This window comes from Poecilia formosa, unplaced genomic scaffold (genome assembly GCF_000485575.1).
Source record: "Poecilia formosa unplaced genomic scaffold, Poecilia_formosa-5.1.2 Scaffold8, whole genome shotgun sequence".
In the NCBI taxonomy this organism is placed as follows: Eukaryota; Metazoa; Chordata; class Actinopteri; order Cyprinodontiformes; family Poeciliidae; genus Poecilia; species Poecilia formosa.
In genome coordinates, this window is record NW_006799947.1 from 2,429,699 (window position 1) to 2,455,568 (window position 25,870).

General features: G+C 38.4%; 1 protein-coding gene and 1 long non-coding RNA gene across 4 annotated transcripts in view; one reads left to right on the forward strand and one right to left on the reverse strand.

Annotated features, from left to right (window-relative positions):
- The first annotated feature begins 239 nt into the window (after positions 1 to 239).
- The window catches only part of LOC103154267 (leucine-rich repeat and fibronectin type-III domain-containing protein 2), a 133,885-nt gene continuing 108,254 nt past the window's right edge, over positions 240 to 25,870 (forward strand). For all 3 annotated transcript variants that reach the window (XM_007575486.2, XM_016662390.1, XM_016662399.1), the window contains exon 1: positions 240 to 1,125. The gene's annotated coding sequence lies outside the window, so the exon portion shown is untranslated. The remainder of the gene's footprint in view (positions 1,126 to 25,870) is intronic.
- Positions 17,749 to 18,603, reverse strand: LOC107833356 (uncharacterized). The gene is made up of 2 exons (XR_001659095.1): positions 18,192 to 18,603; positions 17,749 to 18,110 (listed from the first exon to the last, which is right to left on the reverse strand). It is a non-coding gene; the product is annotated as an uncharacterized LOC107833356 (long non-coding RNA).

Genomic DNA, 25,870 nt, shown 5'->3' on the forward strand with positions numbered 1-25,870 from the left:
AATTTATCTCTCACTTTGCACACATGTTTTACATTTTGTTGCCCTAAAATGACATTAATTTGTTTGAAATGTGTGGTTGTAGTGTGACAAAGATGGCAAATGGTTCACGGGACATTGAATGCCTTTGGGCATTGTACTATATAGTTATTCATAGAGAATAGCTCAAAAACTGCGCCTTCCAGATAGACACGTACAGGACTGACACAGCGCAAACCCATTTGCCCGTACTGACACATATACTACAAGTCCGTGCTTGCCAACAGCTCTGATAGGCTAAACAGGCGCTAAACACAAGGTAATCCCAGGTAGGTCCTTAATCCGCTGCAGACGGTTCGGTTCCTTGTGGACGTTGCCAAAGTAGCTCATTAAGCACATTCAACGCCCCACTTTTTTTTTTTTTCCTTTTTTCTTTTTTCTTTTCCTGTTAGTGTGTGCGCAAAGGAGCTGAGCTTCTGGCTGACCTGCTCCTCTTACGCCCCTGCTGGTTCTCCTCTCGGTGGGCTCCGGGATGCTTCATGGTGTTTGTGCCATCTAGGGTTTTCCGCTGTTCTATTGCAGCCTTTCCGGCACAGAGACCCTACATCTACTCCATCTACACGCTCTCCGGACGAGCAAGTCGCCTCTGAAATATTAAAGATAAACTCTCAACTTTGTTGCTTTGGATTTTTCCGTCTCCTTTTGAAAGAATCCCTGCTTTCTGTTCGGATAACTACTTTGGATATTGCAACCATTCCAAGGACGAGGATTCGATTAGCGGAGAGCAGACAGGGGGGGGAAGACCTGTTTGTGCGAATGTAGCGACTTTTCCGGCGAGGAAATGCACTGACAACTGCAGCGAGCTGGTTATTTTTACTACAAAAAGAATGCTGTGAAGCTCCATGTCGCAGCTTGGCTTCCGGCTAAAAAAGCGCAGATTTAACGCAGCATCTGCTGGTGCGGGGAGGGAAAAAAACTCGTCTAGAGCGAGAGAAGGAGCGATATGCGGTCGGCGGGCGCCTGGTTTTGCGGTTCTTCTGGAATTAGTGGAGGAATGGAAAGGGAGCGGCTGTAAGGCTCAAACCTTGAGAAGGGGGGGGAAAGGAGTTTTGTGTTTGGCACGTAATGGATCATTATCCGCCGGTGCAGGTAAGAAATAACATCAAAAGCCTCCAGAGATTAGATGTGTTCTGTTTCATGTTTGTTCTTCATCTGCTGCATGCATGCACGGTTATCATGAAGAGTCAGTTTACATTTGTGCAGGCAAGGTGGGGTGTTTATTGGATGAAGGGTGATTCAGTCTTCGGACAATTACTGCTTCTCACAGAAAGTAACCTGATCAGCGAGGAGCTGCTGGACCTCTCAGTTGGACATTTAATTGAATTAAAAATGTACATCTGGAGTCACATTTGTGCTCGTGTGTGTGCGCACGCAGGAGAGCAGCGTCGATTAAGTCTGTGATTTTTTTTTTCTTCCAAAATGTTCCCTTGTAATTCACAAAGCTTCGTATTAAACTCTCTCTAAGTTGTACGAATGGGCTGCTGTGTGTGTGTGTATGTATGTGTGTGTGTGTGTGTGTGTTTATTGCGAAATTCCCTTGACATCCTAAGAAAAATATTGGCTCGTGCGTGTGCAAGCAAACGCAGCTATTTATATGCTCGTGTGTATGTTTGAGGTTAGCGGGCTCTATGGCCGCCATGAGGCACCAACGCCACCACCTTCTGTAATCACCACCCTCTTGTGGATTACATGGCAGTCGCGGAGTCGCAGTGAGAAATCGGTGTCCGGAGGTGGAGACCAGCCGGTCGGACTGTGCATGCAGTTCAGCACCGTGGACAGCGCACCCAAGTCTAACTGCCGCAGGAGGCAGCGTTTCCACTCCCACAGTGGGGGCTTTTTTTTTTTTTTTTTTTTTTTTTTTTTTTAATCGGTACTTGCTTGGCTATTTACTCCCTTTCTAAACTGCCATCATATTTTAAGCATAAGCTTTTTTTTTTCTTCTTTTTTTTTGCAAGCAAAGTCACTGTTCTGAAGAAAACACTACAATGACTCAGTGGTAGGTGCGCGCTCTCTCTCTCTCTCTCTCTCTTTGTATATATATACATATTCAGCCTCTTGTTAATTTGCAGAAGCAAAAGAGAGCAAAGAGAATAGAGGAGAAACAGCTCACCAGTTGTTTTAGATCAGTGTCAGTCCAAGACATTAATCTCATTTGGCTTGATTAATATCCACCTCTTTTCAAGTTCACTCACCCTGTCTGTGCCATTTCATATGTCACTGGAAAAATTAAACACTTTGCCACTGAATATTTGAATTCAACTTCCACTTTCTAGTTCTTTCTCAGCAACAATGTTGGACCCCTATTGAGTGTTTTGAAGCTTTCAATTTTTTTTAATCAGCTTTTTTTTTCCTGGCTTTTTTTTTTTTGGTGACAAGCAATATTTGCTATATTTCCTAAAGGTTTTCATTATTATTATTTGCTGAACATGAAAGGAATTCCCTCAGGAAACAAGTTCATGTGAAGCTACTTTTACTTTAGTCTCTTGACTTTTCTTACTAGATTACTGACGTTAGGTGACGTGACAGTTTCCCAGACAGTAAGGCTTCAGCTACCCATCATCTCCATTGAAGTTGTTTATATTCAGCATTCAGCTTGCTGATACATCAGTGGCACACAATATATGGATTTTTTAAGCTTGAAGCAACAATAAGTTGACAGCAAATTGTTAGATTAGCACAAAAACATACCACAAAGTAATTTTTGCAAAATGTAGGCCAAAGAGGCAGTTTCATTAAAATTCAGATATTTCAGTAAATTCGTCAAAGTATTTGGATCTGCTCAGGTCTGTTCTGGCCTTTGAGGAACATCTAACTTTGCAGGCACTTAATGCCATGTTATCTCTTGCATGATATACTAGCATATGATTTGTATATCCAGAAACTGTTCACACCTAGAAAGTATTTAGAGCATGTTTAAAATTTGAAAGCATCTCAGCCTTTTAGGTACCAAACAATAAGATGGCTGCTAAAAGCTACGGTGGTGTAAACATCTAAGGTCAATCATTGAAAGATTTTCTCAATTATGTGAGTTGAGGTTCTGTCTAGTCCAAGTTATGGTATATTGGGAAATATTTTGTTGGCAAATGTTATGCTAGTTGATACATATTTTGCTATATTTGCCATCCCAATATGTACAATTGCTATATATATAAATTTATGACTAAAAGTGATGTCAGGAATAGTTTAAAAGATAATTAATTATGCAATTCTATTTGTTAAATGTGTACTTAGGAGCTAAATATTTTTACTATGTACCTCAAGCTGCTAAATGCTACATAAGTCGATGTTTAGCTCAGGACCTATTTGGGAAAGAGTTGTTTTGTTGCATTATCTAAAAATTATTAGGAAAATTCAATATTCATAAAGAAAGAGTTTTGGCTTTGCTGACCCTTGTGAATTAAAATAACTGTTTTTTCTTTGCTTGTTTTTAGAAATTTGATCCTAATTTGAACGGTTGTTTTAAAATGTATTCTGACATCTCAAACTACTGTTGTCATCTTTTATTGTCAAAAGTAGAATTTCAGAATAGATAACTTTTATATTCATTATATGAAAACATGAAGTTACTGTAGTTATTCTAAAAACCTACACAAAAACCATCCAAAATTTGGACATTAAATGCTGTCTTTAAACCTTTTACGATACGTTTCCCAACTTTCCGCTGAATGTTGGAAAGCTGTTTTGTTCATGTTTTGGATTCAGTTCTCCCATGTCCATCGCATTAAAAACAGCAGAGACAAGCAGATTAAATAAACTCCGATTAAATGTCCCAAAATATCACGTGAACAGAACCAGGGGCCTCAGTTACATTGCATTTATATGATTCTATGTTGACATCAACACCATCAGCCAGTAAATGTAACTAAACACGTTTAAGGGAATTTAATTTGGTTTTATTACATCTTCGCAATTGGCCACAAAAACATCCAATTTGTACTAAATTCAAATGTTTCTGTTTCAGTTAACTAAATACAGCTTATTGTGCCCCTTAAAGTAGATAATCATGTTGTTTTTGCCAGGGAGCCACACGAGCGAGACATTAATTAATTCTTACTCTGCATTCATTGTTATTCACGCTGCTCGCCACAAACAGTCACAACATTAGTGTCGGCTCCGCTCATCTGATATGGCGGTATCAGTGGCGTTTGTCTCTCAACGCTAGACGCCAGGATGACGCTGGAGGGTTAATGCCTTCTGTTGAGGCCGCTCGCCGAAATTGATAGGGCCGCTTTGACAGATGAGGTAACCTGCGATTGCAGGCGAACGCAATTTACGGGTGCGGCAGATGGATACAGAGGACACCGGGAGAAGTAGGGCAGTTTTACCTCGGGGAGAAGCTTGGCATGTACAGAAGGCTCCCGATGACTGTTGGAAAGTTGTTGTTTTGCGATGGAAATTACACGGCGACGAGTAGCAGGGAGATGTAGCGGAGGCTGTTCCTCTAAACTTTGAAGGAGATCATTTTGGGTTCAGTTCTTGGCCCAAAGGAGAAAAATGAAACAGAGAATAATTAGGGATTTGACGTCAAAGCGCAGAGGAATGCAAATCTCTGCTCACCTTCCTTGGCAAAACTGTTTGAAAGGGATTGAAAACACACAAATAAATCCAAACTGAAAGGTTGCGAGGCTCTAACATGCAGCCAGTCAAACACATTTGATCCAGGGAGTAATAATGGATTTACAGTAAAGCTCATCTGGGAATAGAGCGCAGCTGCAGAGCATTTTCATCACGGTCCCTCACCTCAAATTGCCATGAATTACAGGGACACATTTTCCTGTTGAATTATTGCTGCGGTTGTCACTGAGTTGGTCTTTTGTTTGTGTTTGTGCCCTGCAACTGTGGCCCTGCTGCAGCATCAGCTGCCGGGGTGGAAACCTCACATGCATTGTTCTTTTTTTTTTTTTTTACTCCTCTTTTAAACTGATGTGATACAAATTTGATGACCATCCAAGACTTGAATACTCACAGTGCACAGTCAAATGTGTATACATTTCATTATGTTCTTTTTCTTTGTGAAAAACCAAGCCAAACTGAACATTTTTATTGGCTAAACATTTATTTAAAAAAAAAATGTTAATTAACTTTTTGGTCTCGGTGTTCAGAATACATTCTTCAATAGCTGTTTTTCTTTTTTTTACTTTTAATAATTCAGCTTTGGTTTCTGGCTTTTTTTTTTGACTAAAATTAGGCTTGAACTAGAAGTTTTCAGCATAAAAAAAAAGGCTGCCTCTTTTTTCTTGTATTTATTTTTTTGTTTCACCAGCTGCCTCCAAAGACTCAAGAGTGGGATCTGTAGCTTTCTACTAGCTGAAATTGAAAGCAGCAACCCTGAAGTCTTTTCAGAGTCATCCATAGCTCTCCTTTCATGTGGTTCCAGTCGCATCCCACTGGTGTTAGAATGGTGAGACTGAGCGAAAAGGTGAAGCCAATGTAATTTTCACAGCAATTTCTAGCAATTATAACTCGCTATTCATTTGCTTTACATCAGTAATGTAGTTACAAGAAGTGAAATTTATACTATCAACCTGTGACTAACCAAAATCAATGAGATTTTATTTGCAAACCCCTTGATATGGTGAAAAAGTAAAAAAGAGAGAAGTGATCAAGCATTCAAACAGCATCAATCAAACCAGAAAATGCTAAACCTCATAAACAAAAGAACATTTTGACTACTAAAATACAATAACTAAAATAGAAATGCATAAGGTTGCATTGTGTTTATAAAACCTCACATGCTGTGATGTAATTTTATGGTTTTCTGAGACTTCTTGTAGCATCTTGCAGTCTGCTTTAGGCGTGAACTTGCATTGGGAATATTTGCAGTTGTTTTAAATGACTCAATCTGCTGGGTGCCTATTTAATGATTGCCTCAAAATAGCTCTTATGATGTCACTGTGATGTTCACTTTCACGTCAACACTCAGGAGCACAGAAAACTAAATGTCTGAGTCCTAAACAAGCAAACTTTCTTTATAATGCCGAGTAACAATGTTCTACTGATGTTCACCTGATGTAGGTGGAAAAACAACATGGCATGTACTGAGATAAACTTTTGCTTCCTGTCTCAGCAAACGGATGATAAGGTGCAGATACATTTCAAGTATTAGCTTAATATCTTGTTTGCGTCCGCCTGCCTGCGTTTCATTCAGGTGGCCTCGCTGCTGATCCGGCTGCGCTTTGATCTACTTCCTGCTCTAACCGGCGCAGCAGGAAGCATTTCGCTCCCGAGTGAATCAAAGCGAGCTCCGGGTTTTGGAGGGCTGAGCCGGCGTGGCGCTCTGGAGGCGACCTCCGGGAGCTTCCTTCCTTTTGTGAAGCAGAAGTTTGGAACGTCGCTTTGCCACAGCTCACTGACCAGCAGCGCGACTGTGGGGACACAGACGACACCGGATGTGAAACACGAGAGCGTTTAGTCGTTTTCTGCTGGAACCAGCGTGTCTGGGGCTCAAACTCTTGCTGCCATCGCAGCTAAGCACTTTAAATACATTAGGAGGGAAAACAATACCACATGGTCAGGTTACAGAGGACCAAATCCACCTTTTTGGGTTTCATATGCTTTATTCTGTTTAATTTCCAACTTCAGCAGAGCCCGCTCTGCGGTGACCTCTTTCTCTCCTCCCACATGGCTGCTTTGCTGTTGTTGCTGCTGCACTTTTGAGCACAGTGGTGCCCATCAGGTAATGGCAGGTTCATTTATCTAAGTCAGCAGTTGCAGCCCACTCCAGCTGGATTTCAACCGACTTTTAGGTTTTAAAAGCCTGCAAGCTGCTTAAATTGAAGGACCACGCACAAATATAGACTGTGGAAAACATGACATTATGTTCCTTTTGTTTGCATTTAAAGCAGACCTTATTTTGTGCCACTTTAAAGTTTGTAAGGACTGTCGTTCTCTGAGGGTTTATTTCAACCATTCCCTCGTTGTCTGAGGCTTGGCTCCCTGTCAGCAAACTCAAGGTGTAATGTACCGCTGCCTGTTACAATAATTTACAACTCACAGTCTTCATGGATCACAGCCTTGGAGGAAAAAGGTGGCAGAAACGTCTGCCAACGTAGAAGCCAGTGAGGGGTGATTAGCTAAAACTGTTTTTGACAGAAACCGTTCTGCTAAAGCTGCTGCCTTTCTCCACACATCTGTCTCTTCTCTCTTTACTTGGAATTTATATTCTAGTCCAACTCCAGTATTCTAAGACACCAAATGCAACCACTTTTGTTTACTTGTTATTTAAAGCGTGATAAGAAAATGTTTTATACATCTATAAAAGAAATCTGAAAAGCATTGTGTAAATATAGTCCACTTATTTGCTCCATCTCTTTGTGAACGCTGCTGTCTTGTGAAGGCCTCTTTTTTTATTTTATTTTTAGAAAACATTGGTGTAAGTAGAAAGAATTCAACAAAACTGCAAATGTACCAAAACATGGCCGTCCACCTTAATGGATAAGCTGGACACAGACAGCTTTAAAGGCAGAAGCAACCCATCGGCCTGTGGTAATTTTGGAGGAGCGGAATAGGTCAGGTGGGAGGATCAGTCGACAGGGTAACTACTTTAATGTGCACTTGAAAAAAAAATCTTACCTTCATGAAAGAGTGGGACAGAGAAAGTGGTAAGAGTTGATCAGAAGGTGGATGGAGCTAAATAACGGAGAATCTGGGAAGACGAACTGCTAAACACCGCCAGAAGCTGGTGATGGAGGTTTACCTTCCGACTTGATAAGTGAACAAGCAGCCACAGCTATTATGGAATAGTTTAGATTAAAACATTTGCAAATTTTATATCTAACTGAGAATCTGTGCAAGTCTTGAAAAGTGATAACTCTCAGATGCTGTACATCAAATCTGACATCGAGTTTGGGCTAGTTTTTTTAAAAAAAAGAATGGAGAAAAAGATTCAGACTGCAGTCATGCACATCTGGTAGAGACATACTTTTCTGCTGTAATTGTTGCGAAAGCTGATTGTACCAAGTACTGACCCAGGGGAAGCGAGTAAAATATAGCTCAATTGTTATTCATATAATATTTAGTCATTTCAGGTCTAGCCTTCAGGAATAAATATTCTTTAAAATTCCTTCTGATTTCTTGCAGATACTCTGAGACTTTAAAGTCTTCAACAACGAGGGATTTTTCAGGGCCGCAGTTCTTAAGCCCTAACAAAGATTTTAGAGATTGATTTATTCCATCTCATCAAATTCCCTCTGGAATTTCCAAAAACAATAATACAACCCTGCTTTAAACTTCTTCACATCTTTATCCCATGTCCTGTCTGCTTGGTCCTCTGAGACACAGAACTGCTATTATTATTATTTTGGTATGTTACATGTTTCCTCTTCTTGGTATATCACAGAAAATCTAAATAAAACAGGTTGAACTTTGTGGTTGTAAAATATGTACTCAGTTCAAAGGGAATTAATACATTTGAAAGGGACTTTATGGTGTCTGAATGCAACAATAGATTTTTAGGGCTAACATTAGCCTTGTCATTGAGCTCAACAACAAATCCTAGTGATTTCCTAACTTGCAACTGGCTTGCAGCCAGCCAGTAGGGACACACCTTTCCCAGAAAGCAAGAATTACCACCTTGTAGGCAAACGAAACACACCAAAAGGCATGAATTTAGTAAAGTGTGCTCCTAAGGTTTCTCCTGGAAATATATTTTGAGATAAAATGCACAACATTACTGTTTACAGCCTTCTCAGCCATCATTCTTATGAGCACAATGGGGACTGGCAATACCTTTCATGAGTATAATTCCCCAATGCAGGAGTGAGAAGCCGCTGACATCTTGAACAGCGTCATTGTAGAAGGCAATAATGGAAAACAATTGCAGTTGATGATATGCAAGACTCGGCACTCGTTTGGTGTCATGATCTAAGCCCAGAGTTGCACAAGTAGTTGCCTTGTCATTTGCCTTCAGCAGCTATTTAATTTAAAGCTAATCATTGTCCAGATCGGTCGCTGGCCTCTACCAGTATCAAGGTTTCTTTAATCTTAATGTTGTATACTTGCTGCACACATTTCACACTGGTGGAGTAGATCCTGCTTGATTTGTTTGCTTCCTGTGGGATCTTCACCGGAGGACACTTCGATGTCATCTAGATTAATCCACTGCTGTCTGCTTCCACCTCTGGCTTGCAGTAAACACGGGAGGCAATTAAACTGTGTTAGAGTTAATATGAAGGAAACACCTGATGGCTCCCCCACAGTGCAGTCATTTACATTCCCACTTACGCCCCTTAAATGTCCTCCATCTATACGGCTCTTCTAATCTCCATTCATCTCTCTGTCACGCATTTACTTTTAGCATGAAGAGAGAAAAAAAAAAAAAAAACAGGCTTGGTGAAGTTATCAGAGAACATCTTCCTCTCTCGTGTGCAGCAGGGCCTCCGAGGTAGCTGAGAAAACGGATCCTAAACGGAGAGCTGCTCACGCCGCAGAGGAGCGGTAACATTCAGTCTCTGCAGGGATGTCACCACTGTGAAGATGCTATAATTTAGAAAAGAGCCAGAACAGCTTATCTTCTTGAGCAAAATAAGGAAGTATTTAGGGGGTAGGGGGGTGCAAACAAACAAGACCGCTGTGACCGGGCAACCAGGAGGAAAATGACTGGTCTGCATTCAGGTTCTGTAGTCAAACATGGGGCAGTTGCGCTTATTCATGACAACCTCACCTGAAATGGGTTTAAAAGGTCAAACGCTCATGCATCCAGCAGATTGTTCTCATGCTTCTGCAGAGGCAGCTTCTGCAAAATCAAAAAAAAAAAAAAATGAAACCAAAAAGACAAGAAATTTGATATTCTGCTCATAAAGCTGCTGGAGAAGCTGTTCTCCTGCTGAGTTCGATTTTCTTCACCGTGTCCTTGAGCATTGAAGGTGCAGACCTGTGAAGTTCCTTTTTCCTGGAACTCTCTGGAGGCAAAAGCCCATTTTAGTGCAGCAACAGCATCATCAACAACGAAAAATTCTCAAAGTCACAGTTTTCAAAGATTCATTATAACTCAAGATCCCAATTTCAAAGTTGTCTGTTCGCTTTTATAAATTGCTGTCATTAGGCAGAAAATGTCCCCATTCTGCCTTAAAGTTGGAGTTCCCTCACAGCAGCCGCTTTGATGAATTGATAGCTGGTCTTTTAATCTCACTGTTCTCCTCTCAGGTCCTCCCAGATGATTGCTCCGTTGATGGGTTTGCTAAGTGTTGTCCTTGTCCGACTGCAAAGGTTCACATTCCCCCAGTACAGCATCCATATACATTCCTTTAGTGAAGCTTTTTAATTGCTTGTTTGTTCATTTGGTTCAATTTGGGTAACATTTCAATTACTTTATTCTGTGTTGTTGTACAAAATTTACATTTTCTTGTGAGGAATATTTGTAACAAACGAGCTACTTTCATTACTCCACTCACAAAAGGGGGGGGAAAAGTAGCATTAAAAATGCTAGCAGGATATTTCCAGCTTTCTTCATAGTTTAGAACTGATGGATTTGGGAACCGATTTATCATTTGTCATATTTGTAGTCGAGCCCCAAATTAGAGTAACCTACAGATGGAACACAATTGTTTTACTTGCGTTTTAGACCATGATCATGTTAATATTTGCTCAATATATTTTATATAATTTTCTGTTAATGTTCCAATATTTTTTTTTCCTTCCATTTTATTTGCATTGCACCTCTTGAAAACTGAAACAGACACTTATTATTTTTGCAGTTTTATTAATTAGCTTCTTGTATGGAGATACAAAAAAAAAAGTGGGTCTTGCAGGTTATGTTCTGAATGCAAATTTGCAGAATAGTTTAACATTTGTCCTTGCCTTGATTTCAATATTTCACTGTCCTGAATTCCTTTCTTTAAAACTGTGTTGCAGCTATAGCTTCATTTCAGGGACAAGAAGATACCAGACCCTGTGATCTCAGTTTTGTCATGTTGTCAGCCACTGATATCTGTTTTTCAAAACCTTGTAAATGTATATTCTGATGTCTTCATAGAATAACATGCTGCAGCCTTGCTCTATCATTTTGCTTGCTTCTAGCTCTTCACCTGTTTCCATTCAAGCATCAGCAGAAACAAAAATCCCAGATTTGTTGTTTTGGTTTCAGTGAATCTTCTGATCTATAGGTTTCTATTATCATGCTGAAATTCTTGCATAAGGTTTGTTTGAAAATAACCATTTTACACCTAAATTTGACAAGTGGAAGGTTGAACTTGTAGTGATTATGGCGCCCTTTTGACACGTCCATCATTATTAGATATGTGTTTCACATTTGAATTTGCTTTTCCATGTCTTCATTGCTGTACTTTCTGGACTATTGGGTGCGTCTGAAAACCTTTGAACACCTTGCCCTGTTCAGCAATAACCTATATGACAAATGTGCCAAACATGTCGACTTGAAAACATGCAGCTGGTCTTACTAGGCTTTAAACTCAAACTGACGGCAGTTCAGGCTGCTCATCTTAGAGCAATAAAATTCCCCTCCAAAGAAGTTAAAATGAAGAATTTCTAGCTGTCACTTCCTCTCTCGCCACAGACCCGTCCAGAACTTGTAAAAAGCTCCGTTTGCTTTTAAGCAGGGTTACGTTTGATCAATCAGAGCTCACACTGACTGCAGCTGAAACCTGTCTGCCAGTATTTACTCTCCCCGGTTCAGCCTCCCTGATTGCAGATCTGCTTTGTCACTTTAATCAGCATGCAGTGAACGGTGTCAGTCAGGCTCTCCAAACACACACCCACAGCTGCAGGAGGAGTTCTTAATGTGTGAGCCTCAGACAAACGAGCAGTCGCAGGATGTAATCGAACGCGGGAAAGCGCCTGACGCAGTCGAGGCTTGTAACTCATGAGAGAAGAAAAGAAAAGAAAAAAAAAGTCAATGTTCTTCCTTGTTGGGTGGGCTGGGTGTTTTTGCACAGCGTGAGCCCATCAGTAGTGGACCTAGGCTGACTGACATTTAAAGAGTCTGCTTAATAGGGATCTGTTTAATCAGGGAGGATGAAGTTTACTCTGACGGAAGCAGTCATCCTGCCTTAAGGACACAGGCCTGCGAAAATAATGGTTTCGTCGTATTTTAATAGGATTTAAAACATTTTAGAGCCACAATTTCAAAGTTTTCATTTCCAGATTTTAAATGTAATTTGGGTCTCTTTTCAACTGAGACTTTCCGAGTGGATTTTAATGGCGTCCGTCATCACAAAATATTTGTACATTTCCTACCATTTTCTTCCAAATGTAACAGTGAACATTATGGCCAAACACTGAAATTTTAGTTTCATCAGAACACAAGGTACATTTTAAAAGAAAATCTTTCTCGCTGTGAAAATTTACAAACTGTAGTCTGGCTTCTTAAGATGCACTTGGATTATATTGTTTTTTGTTTTGTTTTGTTTTGTTTTTTCTGAGAGGCTTCTGAGAGACAGGACTTTTGACAATTTTACTAACACTTTTAGTATATTTTGACCAGCATATTTTCAAAGTCTTCTGCTTCTGTCTGGCTGTAGTGCAAAATTTACTCCAAAGTATGTTTTCCTCTGTGACACAGAATTTGTGTGTGTCCTTCTTGAACATGTGATGACTGTGCATTACGATGGTGTTAATAAACACATGTTATTGTTATTAATGTGGCACCTTTGCACATCTGGAAATCGGGCTTGTGTACCTCTGTAGTTCTCTTACTGATGTATTTTTGGATTTTATTCTGAAAGCAGTGTGTTTGATGTGCTTCCTTAAAATAAACCCACTGCTGTAGCGCAAAATAACTCAAATATCGTGAATTACTGTATCAGATGCTTACAAAGCCTTATTAATCTCAGTGCAGGTAACTTTCTGAAGAAATACAATAAGTGCATTTCCTTATCCATGTGTATTTTTTTAGACATTGTGCAGTTTTTCAGAGTCCAACTTAAGTTTCTACACTTTTGTACTGCAAGTATCAAATGGTGCAAAAAAAAAAAAAAAAAAAAAAAAAAAAAAAAAAAAAAAAAAAAACAACATATCTGACCCAAACAAGGCCCAACACCCATGATGCGGCACATTCCCACACACACATGCCTACATAGCCTATTTGTCACGAATTACACTAAATAATAAAAAAAGGAAAACAAAACCTACCTATCTGAAGTGAACTCTCCTCCTGATGGTTCCCAGGCTCAGGCACTGTGTCTGTGACATCCACAGGAGGAGCAGGAGGAGCTTTCTCTATTTTTCTGCAACAGCTGCAACAGTCCCTGTAATCCAGAAGTTAAACACGGTAAAGGACCTGTGATACTTTGGGCTCTGTTTCTCTGCAAACGATCCTGGGAACCTTCTTTGAGCACAGAGCATCATGGACTCTTTGAATTGTAAGACGATTCTAAATACAAATTGATCTGTTTTTGCCGAAGGATTGAAAACGGCTCTTAAGAGGATCGTTCACTAGGATAATAATCCACAACAAATGTCCAAATCAACACAGAAATCTTTCAAACATAAAATCAGTGTTTTCTTTGGCCTTTTCAGTCCCAAGGTCCTGTAAAATGTGTTGGACGAGCTAAAGAGACTAGCGCATAGCTGGGGAATTAGTCAAAGATCCCTCTCTCTGTATGCTCCATTCTTGTGCAATGTTATATGAGGGATTAAGTGGGCTTGAACAAAGTATTGAATGCAGAGCTTCCTGTGGGTGTGGGGATTCTGCTTGGTGTTGTCATTATGAAGGTGGCCTTTTGCCTTTTCAGATCCGGTTATGTTTCTCAGATAAATATTGAGATTGCACATGTCCGCTGGTTTGAAATGTCAGTATTTATGTACACACTCCCACATACCAGAGCTCTGAACTGTCATAGATCATAAGTTTTTTTTTTTTTCTCCTCTTCTTTTATGAAAAATGGAGAAAGTGATCTAACCTTTTACTAGCAGCACTTAAAACACATAATTTGCTGTTTCCTAGCCAAGGACCAATTTCACTCCATTCACTTCTTTCCATTTCCATTAACACCACTGATTCCCATTAATGCAGGTAATCAAGCTTGTTCTGCACCCAAGGAAACTCATTTGACTTCTAATCATAGTCTTACTCCTCATTTGATACAGCAGGAGATCTTTTATTTCTCTCACTGTGAGGAAATCTTCATTCTTTTGAAGAACATCATCTGCATTGTTACATGAACACATTAGTGCTTTGAATGTTCCTCTCTGTGACAATGTTTGCACACTCCACACAAGTCTGAAAGGAATGCGGTCGCAAATGTAATATCTCTCAGCTGATGGTTTCACATTTACGTGAAGCAAAGTGTCTGGGAGTTAAATGAGATGTCACCAGTGTGGGGTCCCGATTCGTTATGAAGCGAATAACAAGTTCCTCCCCTAACTAAGAACTGTGAAAGAATGTGGCAGACTGTGCCTTTTTAAATTACTTCAGATGTTTCTTTTTTTTTTTTTTTTTCCTCTTCCGGCCCTGAGTAAACAAAATGCAACCCAATTTTTTAAAAAGGTCATTTGAACCATTCATAAATGCCAGAGGCATGGAGCATGTTAAACAGAAGCAGAGCAGCCCGCCGGGGAGAGAGAGGGCCATTCAGATCGCTCCACACTGACCAAAATGCCACAGTTATCAATTCAGCTCCACACACAAAGACTCTGTGTGTGTGTTTGGTGGCCGAACCCGGTGCTTGCTGCTGTTCGTTAGCCTTTCACTGATTTTCATCAAACACCTTTTTAGAGGTTGGGGAGGAGATTCCTCCATGGGTGTTTTGCTGCAGATAATAAATGCTGAAGAGTCAAGCATGAGTTGTAAAACCTTCTATTTGGACGTATTTTTAAATCTTAAAAAATATATATATATATTCTAAACTAGCACTTTTCTGTCTTGACAGCGTGCTTTGAAGTTTCGAGATGCTAAATACTTGTGGTAAAACTCAAAGTTTTGATGTGTGTGTTTTCAGGACTAATTGAATATTGGCATTTGCAGGTTTGACTCAGTTTTCTTCCCCTTGTTTGAAATGGACATAAATATATTTCAACGTTTAGTCTTTTGCTGAAATGATCTCCTCATTACTCTGCCAATATTATGAAAAACACCAGTCACATTATGCAGTCTGAGCATTTTCTGTAATCCTACATAGAAACATAAAGACCTCTCCAGGATGCAGTAAAAACATAAATCTTATTAAGTCTGAATTTGTTTTTTCTTTATATAAATAAAAAAAAAACTTACTGATCAGATCCACAAATGTGCCACAGCATTTTTTTTTTTCAGTCTGTGTGATTTATTTTGTCCAGTTTGTATGTGAATTTGAGAGACACTTATCTGGGTGAGATTTTAGATTTTCTTGCCATCCAATATGTGGGAAATGTTCAGTAGACCTGATGGTTGGAGTAAATGGATATCTTTAGATTTACTGTGATGTCACTACAGATCCGGAGTTGTGTGATTGATGGACTGAGTCACGTATTGTTTTCGTCCGATTCTGAAAATCAGTCGGTCACACCCCTGTTATTGCTTGCAGGAGACGAAGCAACTTGGTCGAGTGGAAGTGTTAGGTGACCGTTTTGGGTGAAGTAATTTGTCTTTCCCTGAAGCTGAATCACGCAGAGTATGTGAAGCTCAGCTCAGGTCCAGCATTGTTCACCGATTAGTTCCTGTTACGCTCACTGCTGTTCGAGAAAGTTAGTCTCAGTGCAATATGCTTCTCACGGCTGTTTTATGTAATACAAATCAAGTGAATCATGGAAAACATAATAAAATGGGCTGTGATGAATTCCCTACATTTAGAAACAGAAAAAAAGGAATACATTATGAATTTCTTTTGACTGTTTATCATATTCACTCTGCTTCTTTTGGATTTATTTATTTTTTTTCTTTTGCTTCAGAATTATTTACTGCTGCACTGGTTGCTGCTTTGCTTCCAAAGTGTCGGGTTCAGCAAGGAAAACAATCCAACGTTTATTACACATTTATTTTTTCAAACTGTTATTTCTCAGGTGGCTCATTTCACGAGACAAAGAGAAAACAAGCATAGTTCATATGGTCAGATGGTAAATGAAGACACTTCAACTTTTGACTGTCAATTTGTTTGAGTCTTCTTACTTTTAGGTTACCAGTTTTATTACAACACAGTCCTGTGAAATACAATTTAATAGTGTCATTATCTGCACATTCCTTCTGAAATAAGGTCTCTTGGACAACAAACTATTAATGTATATGATATTAAAAATCACAACTTGAGCAGTATTTACATCCTGTCACCTTTGGCCCTGTCCAGATCTTCCATAGGGAGATCTTTGTTCATTATTGTGCTGGTAACCGATCCATGATGTTTGACCTGCATGCACCTGAGTAGAGTATTGTGCTTAATTTTGAGTAATTTTGCTTTTGGTCCTGCTGCTGCCATGTGCATCACATCTTGAAACTACTTTGACTACAACCTGAAGGACCACAAGAACAGTTGTGGACTGCAATCTCCGTGTCAACAAAGACTGGATCTTAATCAGGCTACTTGCATAAAGAGATCAGTATTAGCTAGGCTGTTATTGGAATATGACTCTTAAGCCTTTGCTGTTTTTACCGACTGAAAAGGTAAAGACTTTTAATCTTCTCCATTAACGTGCATGAGTTCTTAATTCAGCATGCAATAGATTTAATCGGTGACGTCTCATTCTTCTTTAGAAATGCAAACACATCTCTATTCTTGTGTGTTTTTCTATTTACTAAAAACATTGGTAACACTTTATTCGAAGGGGGTTGAATAAGACTGACATGACACTGTCATAAACATGACATAACACCTGTCATGAACATCAGTAAGCCTTCATGAAAATTTATGACTGTTGTCATAAAGCATCATTCGGTAAAATACGATTACGACACTTTTAATACAAAGTTGACATTATTCAAAATGTCTTTGTTATGACAACTTGACATTAACCAAGAAGTCATTACTGATTTAAATTTGTTATAAAAGTATTACTCATTGCACTTTAAAAATTAGGTAACTTTATGTTATTAAAGGTAAAGTTTAAACAGTAATGATTTATTGGTTAATGTCAAGTTGTCATAACAAAGACATTTTGAATCATGTAAACTTTGTATTAAAAATGTCATAATTTACCGAATGACACTTTATGACAACAGTCGTACATATTCATGACAGCTTATTCATGTTCATGACAGGTGTTATGTCATGTTTATGAAAGTGTCATGTCAGTCTTATTCAACCCCCTTCAAATAAAGTGTTACCAAAACATTAAGATTTTTCTCTGGGTCTGACTATATTTTTGATTAAAACTGTCCATCTCTCTGAGAACAGACAGCCACACAATACAGATAGGATTAGCAAGAATACTTTTAGACTAGATTCAGCGCTAGATACTTCTGAGAATTTTATCCATATTTTTGGTGTCTTATTTTGTTGGAATTTGAAGTTGCACAAAGCGATCATTAAAGGCCCAAAAGCGTGCAAATATTTTAGCTCTCACCTAATTTTTCCACTTCTGGCAGGTTTCCCTGTATCCCAGAATTTGCTTGCCAGCATCTTATTATTGCTAATTACAGCACAATTACACCATTTCATGTAATCATGTGGAAAACAAGCAGCACATCTTAGCTACAGTTTAAAGGGGAAAGCCAAGTAAATATTTATTTGGAACTACAGGCCATAGCAACAGGCTGATACTGGAATAAACATGGATGTTTATTTTCTGATCTCTTTATTATAGCTGCTTAAGAAGGATAAAGATTTTATATTTAAGAACTGATGGGAGTTTTTTTTTTCCTTCTGCGAGTTCTTCTCTGACAACATGGCAGCAACAAATAATCAGGTTACAAGTAGGTCAGAAGGCTAGAAAAAAAAAATCAACATGCTCTCACTTTAATGTACCAAAGAAGGTTGAAGTGGAGCATAAATCTGTGAAATTGCATAACTTGCACACCAAACTTAAGGAATTGATTTCAAATAGTGACTGCAATGCTGCCAGGTTTTGTGTGCGAGATGGTTTGGCTCAGTTGAGTGTTTTTAAATAGCTCTTTACTTGGAACCACTAATAATTTAGCAATGTTGGTGTCATGATCTGTGTTCTGTGTATTTATTGTAGGTTTTTCTGTCTTCAGTTTCTGTCCCGTGAGTCTGTCTCTGCGTCTTCTCCTGTTGATTGATCCCAGCTGTGTCTCGTTCCTTGATCACCCCCCTTAGTGTATTTCAGTTCACCTGTGTCCTCTGTCTCTTGTCGGGTCCTCGTCTAAAGTTGTTGTTTATGATAGTTTGTCTGCCGGCACAGTAGAACTGTGAAGTCCTGTGTCGGCTTCAGCTCGTCTTGTCAGTCTTTGTTAATTCAGTTGCTACCGGTGCTGAACCTCTGTTTCCGCTCTGCCGTGCTGCCTGAGATCTGGACTGTTTTGAGCTTTTCATCAATAAATCACCATTTTCATCTACATCCTGGGTCTACCTGGGTCTCTCCTCACCATCACCTTTGACATTTAATACCTAATTTACTGAAAGTAAACATCAAAATCTTTCTAAAAAATAAAAACAACAAACATCTGAATTACTCTACAAGTATGTCATCTCTTCATTCCAACAGCTCAATATAGAAAGTATTTCATGCGTAAACATAGCCCAGAATAAACAAGCAAAATTAAAAATAAAAATTTTAAATATATCACAGGGATCACTTGAATCTAAAAAAAAATTATATCAAATTTAATCATAAAATTGTGATTAATAGAATAAATAATAATTTACGGACGGATGGAACAGCTCCAGAGTAACCAATATAAGCTTTTCATGCAATGTTTATCAGATTTAGTATGAAAAAGAAATCCCAAAAACCAACATCATGAAAATAAAAAATAAAAATAACTTGAAAATGACCGATGGAAAAAAAATGTGGTTCAGGTTCTAATCGATGTATTATTATACCATTAGAGAATTTACAGGCAGCTGTGCTCACTTGGTACTTCTCAACTTCTGTTTGATTAATGAGAAGCAAATTATCTTTTCACACTTTATTCTCAGCATAAAACGTTTTAAACATACAACATGCGTGTGCTGTGTTACGTAATACTTTTCAATGTAAAAACAAATCATTTGATGTTGTTCTAAATATTAGCCAAAAGTTCAACATACTGTTACGAAAATTTAACATGAAACAGTGAGCTTTCAGAAAGTTGCTGAAGCCGTTGTTGGGGCATAAAGAAGTCTCTCCCCGACAACAGCAGGGTTAAACTTTAAGAATAAGACTGAGTCTTTCATCCAAATTGCTCATCTTTCACTGTCCAGCAGCAGAGAGTCGAGTATTTCCAGCAGCAGAGTTGTGTCATCTGTCTGTTTCTCAGCATGCCCAGCACTCCATCGTCTGCCAACTACTGCAGTCAGGATGTAGGCTGCTATAAATAATAGAACGTACTGTGGATTGGGAAAGCGTGTAGCAAAAACAACGACGGGGCCTCGCTGTTAACATCACATCATTACAGGCTCGCAACCTGCCCTTTCTTTACAAACTGTTTTTTGTTTGTTTTTTTTTATCTCATGAGTGCCGACCAAAGTCTTATTTGGAGCATGTTCTTACTCTGACTGGCTTTATCTAAACTTCTTGAGTTTTTCACAAGAGGCTAGACGTCACAACAAAACGATCAGTTACACTCAAACCATTGATTTAAACTGTAAATACATTTTGGGCACATCGAGCTGATAAGAAATTACATTGAAAATCCACCAAAAATAGGGGGATTACAATATAGTTTGTGGCTGAATAACAAACTTTGAAAAACTGGTCTAAGTTGTCTGAATATAGAGATAATTTGTAAAAAAATAATGTCCGCATTGACCCAAGTGCGTCTACTTTTCTTCTGTTGAAGAAATAAATTGTTAATTCTTTAAAATTGCTGTATATGTAAATGAAAGTCAGATTAAAAAACCTCAAAGGTCAACTTTTTGCATGACATAAAAAGTAGTTTGAACATTAATCTTGAAGGTTTGTAATGCACATTACTGCAATTACTTTAGGAGTTGATAAAAGCTGCACCAGATAACATTCTGGTTCTATGTTTTGCTTTTTCCTTCTTTCCCAAAGTCATCCAGGAAATGGTGATTTTTTTTTTAATTTGTTTTGTTTTTGTTTTGTCCATGGATTTAAACAAGATTAGTAAATATGAATCTATATCTTAAGAATAAGCCTAACTTCCAGATCAATAAAGGTGAAATGGCTACACATGAAACAACTTAACTTTTAGCTGCAGAAAACAAATTTAATATTTTAACTACCTACATGAGTTCACCTCTTATTTCATCCTCAGTGGTATCATCTGGACATGATGAGGGACCAGCTGCTGGTCAAACTGAGGGTCATGTTTCATGACATTCAATTTTATGAAACTTGGTACTTTATGGTTTTACACAGGCACTGAAGGGTTAAATATATAAGATTGTGAAACTTTTTTCTACTATACCTCTTCAAGCCTGAGTCATGTAACTTTTGCACAGTGGTACCTTTTGGTGCATCTGAAATTACAGGCAGCCCACTAATGTTAAATACATAACCACTCCCTGCAAAGGTATAAACATATCAAAATAAACCGATTTTACAGTGATGACTATAACATCTCTGTGTCAAACAATTGGTGGTAATAGCTTTGATGCAGATGGAATTGTAGTGGTAATTAATCTGTGTTGTCAGCGCTCATGTGTAGCTTTTATTCTATGACAACTCCTGCTGATATTTCTGCTACTGCTGTTACTTGTGTGTGCTGCTGCTCATCTCTCTTTTTAAACCAAGAACTAGCTGTTTTTCCTGACTTCATTTTCTCTTCCTCCTTTTTCTTTTCTTGCTTGGCTGCTTGATTTCTCTTTTTTTTGAGGGGCATGACATTTTCCTGTGTTCTTCTCTGGCTAAAAAAAATAAAATAAAATCCAGTTGATACAAACTGAAATGCATGTAACTGACTTTGAATCTGTCTGTAATACTGGATTTAATTGATATTTTTAAGTCAAATGAGGCAATATTTGTTGAATTGGTGCTACAACAGTAAACTGCATTGAACTGAAGTCGGATGAAGTGTGAACTAATCTACCTTTTGAAAGGGTGATATGAGAACATTATTATTGCTGAATCCAAATTCACTGCAATCTGCCCTTTCTCCCAGTCTTTCCTCCTGAATACTGAAAACAAAATATGAGTTCTGCACGATATGTGTGGCATATTTAGATCACATCTTCTCTATGCTCCCAGTTTCAACTCTTTAATCTATTTTTGCCTCATAACGAAGGATTTTTTTTCTTATTATTTATGTTCTATTTTTGTCCCCTCAATACTTGTTTTTACTTATCAGTATGTTGATGATGAATCCATATAAAAAATAAGAAGGTTTCAACAAAGGAGTCCAAGTTGATGATGTGCTTGATGTGTGGGAAGAAAAAAATTATATGAACCAATAAGGTAGATAAATCTAATATTTTCTGACTTATAGCGGTATCTCTGCAGTATGATATCTTGGGGCTGTTGATAAATCTGAGATCTCATCTGTATTAAATTTTAATAAAAGGAGTGAGGCAGTGGTTTAAGATTTAAAGCAGCTTCCTTATAGTCCTGTGGAAGTATTTAGTTTTAAGCACTTCACTCAGTGAATGTCTTCCTGCTTCTGTTTTTAACTAGTTCTTTATTCTGACTCAACTCCCTAACTGTGTAAATGAATAGCCCCTTTACGTTATTTTGTTATTTATGAAAAATAGAATAAGGGTGAAAATACTATAAACAGCTAAACAAGCATTTAGAGGTGAAGCAAAAACAAAATCCCATTACTTGTTAGAATAACAGTCTGTTATCCAGGCTCTCTGATATCCCAGAAATTGTTATCATTGCCTGCATTTCTTTAAATTCTCCCGAATTTAAAGAAATGCTGATCTTTTAAAGTGTGTTGCTATAGCTCTGGCATTCCTGAATGAATTGAGCCTCAACCCTAATGTCCTTTCCTCCTCACACACTTTTGGCAGGGCGAAATGCCAAAACAGAGACTTCACATCTGCAGCTTAGATCATTGGTCTGAGCTCATCCTAACGTACAAACAAATCAAGGCATTTGCCTTAATAACTGCTTCAGTAAAACTGCATCCTATAAAAGAGCATAATAAATGTTCAAGAAATGTATGAAGATTGTCCCTTCAAACAAATGTGCAATAGCCCTACAACATCTCATAAAAGCAAACAAAATAAGGGTGTGAGAGTGGTGATGATGGCAGGAGTTTGGTGGGTTTCTGTCTCGGTGTGTCTTCGGGTAAGACACTTCAGCTGCTTTGCCTGCTGCTGGTGGTGAGAGGATCCGGTGGCGCCAGTGCATGGCAGCCTCACTTCTCTCAGATTGCCCCAGGGCAGATGTGGCTACAGGGTAGCTTGCCACCATAAGCGTGTGAATTTGTTCAATGATTGAATGTAGTGTGAAGTGCTTTGGGATCCTCTGGACTTGATAAAGCACTACACAAGTACAGGCCATTTATGATCATCTAACACCAAAGTCAGTGTGGTTTAAATTTATTAAAGGTTTGTATTGATGCTCGTCAGAGAAAAGGTATTGTCTTTTTTTTTTCCATCATTGTTTTTTGGTTTGACAGTTTGCCATTCAGAGATTATGGGACAAAAGAGCCTAAGTCCAAATCTGTTGGCATCTCTGTGGGTCTTTAGCACAGAGGTTAAGAGGGATGAATGTTGAACGGAAAGAATTGAATCTCAGCCTAGACGGAGTTCCTTAAGAGTTCACATTCAAAGTCAGCAAAAATTTTAAGCAAAGTTTGGTTTGGATTTCTGTTTGCCTGCAGGAAGACTACATGATAGAATGGCTTCAGGTTGCAGTGGTGAGATAAAAATAGTTGATCAGTTCAGGTTGTGCTTGAAAAGGCTTCATGTGCGCATGCAGCATCAATGGGCACTTAGGCGCACAGGCTTTTTGCAGCTTTTTATTTTTTATTTTTTTACTGTACCTTCGTAGTGAATGGGAGACCTCCAGGGCAGAGACTCTGCATTCAACTCTGATTCAGCAGACACTTTTGTTCCTTTGTGTGCTGTATCATAGTCAGCAGATGTCTAATTGAGGTTAAAGGAATTATGGGTGAATAAACTGGGTCTTGAGGGAAAACACACATGCCTGGACTGGGATTTGTCTGCTGGATGCAGCTTGTTGTGGGATCTTTGCAAAAGCTCAGCAGTGGATGTTTAATTCAGGAGTGATCGCTTGTGCTCTTGGAGTGCAAGTGAGGAGTGAAAGAAAGCTTTCAGCTGCCACTTCATTTTACTTTGGGGGTCAAGTCAAGGAAATCCCACAGTTGGCTGACTGAAACCAGAGATGTTCAAATGTCTCAAAACAGAAATGGCTGCTAAAAACTATCTCAAAAAAGAAAGAGTTTCTCAGCATGTCTCAGTAGACTTTGGCCTAAATATTACAGGCCTATGAGAAGCTTTTCATCGTGTCCCAAAATGTCCATATTGTCATTTATGCCATACATTAAGTGAAGTGCAAGTTTAATAGAATTACTGAAAGAAAATGAAGTTACTTGTTCAACTGTTCGACTACTGCCTACTAATGCACAGGCTTCATGTGAGAAAACTTTGGCAAATTTTGAATCACATCAAAAAAAAAAAACAAAAAAAACAATGACAAAATAATTGAATAAGACAAGATGAATATCGACCTAAACCACTGTCAATCAGCTACCCCGGAATCTTAAATGAAAAATCTGTCGGCCACGTTTTGAATGGAATCTCCACTTTTCTGATTTTTATTAGGAAAAAGTTGAAAATAAGTTATTTCTTTTTTCAGAAATAACTTGTAACAAAACAGAAATAACAAAACAAAGAGGTAATATAGCTCTTTGTTTGGTTCTGTGTAATAAAATAATTATCCAGCAACTCATTAATTAACTTATAAACTAACAAGTAATAAAAACAATAATGAAACAACATGGTGGCTGTTGTCAGTTAAACGATTACAGTCCCTTTAAAGTCTGCTAAAATGAGTTGAATCAGCCCAGAACATCAGAAGTTAAATTTTAAAATTTTAGTGGTCGTAGCTGGGCTGAGCATCTAATATGAGCCATATGAATTTTTGCTGCTGGGCATGGCGAAGCTGTGGAACACTTTCAAATGTTACATTTGTCACATCAGACTGAGTGTCAGAGCCTGAGGCTCTGCACACATTGTTCGCTCAGAAGATGTTCACAAGTCAAACTACTTTTCTGAAGAAGATTTTAGAAACTCCCTGAGGCGGCTACCTTTCTGTACATCTGATGGCAGCTTGGAAGATGATGGAAGGCGAAAGTTTAGCTGTCCGTGAAGACATCCACAGACATGCATGTGTGAGATGGACCCAGTTTACAATTTGTTCCTTTGGCTTTAGCTGGCCTATGAAAAATACCAAACGTAACACAGTTTGACAGACAGAAAATAGGATTTTAGCTCGGACAATGTGATTCCTATAGAGCTATTAGTTGGAAACCTGGCAGACAGTAGATGGTCAACTGAAGGGTGATGCATCTCTCTGCTTCTGTGTCTTTGATGGATTGCATTCAAGTCAGGGAAAAAGCAAATATCATACAAAGACACCAGAGGGCTAGGAGAAGTACTGGCCACCATAATAAAATAAAATAAAATAAATAAAAAAAACCTGGATATGCTTGGAGTTGCAATATTTAGGTATGACTTAAAGTTTGCTATAATATGCTGTTTCAAACTATTTTCTTGCCCTTCCCATTTTGTCTTTCTGTTTTTTTCCCCCTGTGAGCTGAAGAGCATCGCCATCCCTCATTGGAGAAAGACGGCTCTCCTTGAAATGTTGTTACCTTAGAATCCATTTGGAAATTGAAAACCTGTGAACAGTGTGTAAAGATAAAACAAAAACAAACAAACAAACAAAAAAAAAAACCTCAACACTTACGTGATAAAAGACAAAATAATTATTCTTCTAAATATAATTTGAGTTAGTCGGATTGTTTCTTGAATTATCTATTTTTACCTCTCATCTAAAAGGCTTCTTCAATTCTGAACATTGCCTGGAAGTAAAAGGTGGAGGCAGAACTATTACACTAATGCACTTATTCAGTTTAGACTGTTAGTATATTTCCTTATTTTTATAGATTCCTTTGTAAAACCTGGCAGCTAGAAAGAACGTTGAGCTTCCATGAAGGTCATGTTTTTATTTCTAAATAAAGGGAGAAACATATGATTAAATTTCATTTCTCCTTCATTTAATCAGTCTACTGGTGAAAAGTTGTTTCTATATTCGTGACAAATGGGACACAAGGGTTGGTTTTATAGTAAACATGTGGCAGGATTTGCGAGGCTAATGGCAAGGCTTCTGATTTTGCTGGTGTAATGATGCCCTGTCCAGCTCTATCAACGTAAATACTGAGTTGCATTTTAAGATAAGCTCCTTACTCTATATGTAGCTCTAGCTTAGAGATTTTCATCTAATCAAGTCTGTTCTGATTGTGTGAGTCAGAGCCAAACAGTTTTGCTCTCTGTAGAATCCAAATGCTGTGCATGAAAATAAAATAGGAAAAAAAAAAAATACATTTCATGACAACTTCAGATTAATTCGGAAAAGTACTGTTGTCAGGTACTGGTGAGCTGGAGCAGACTGAAAAACTGAACCTCTGATGTTTGTTAGCTGCATCGTGACGTAAGTAGCTATGAATTCTGGAGATTATGATGATGAGCTGGAATTAAACATTTCAAAATGTTGACAAATGAAGAAAGATGAAAAGAGTCCCAATGTCTGGTACTTCTATCTGTATGTAGCAAGTTGAAAAAAAATCATCAGTGCATAGATTGATCCACCCGATGAAACCGCCTCTTAGCTTTAAACCTATACACTTACCCATAAATAGACTGAATTACATTATATA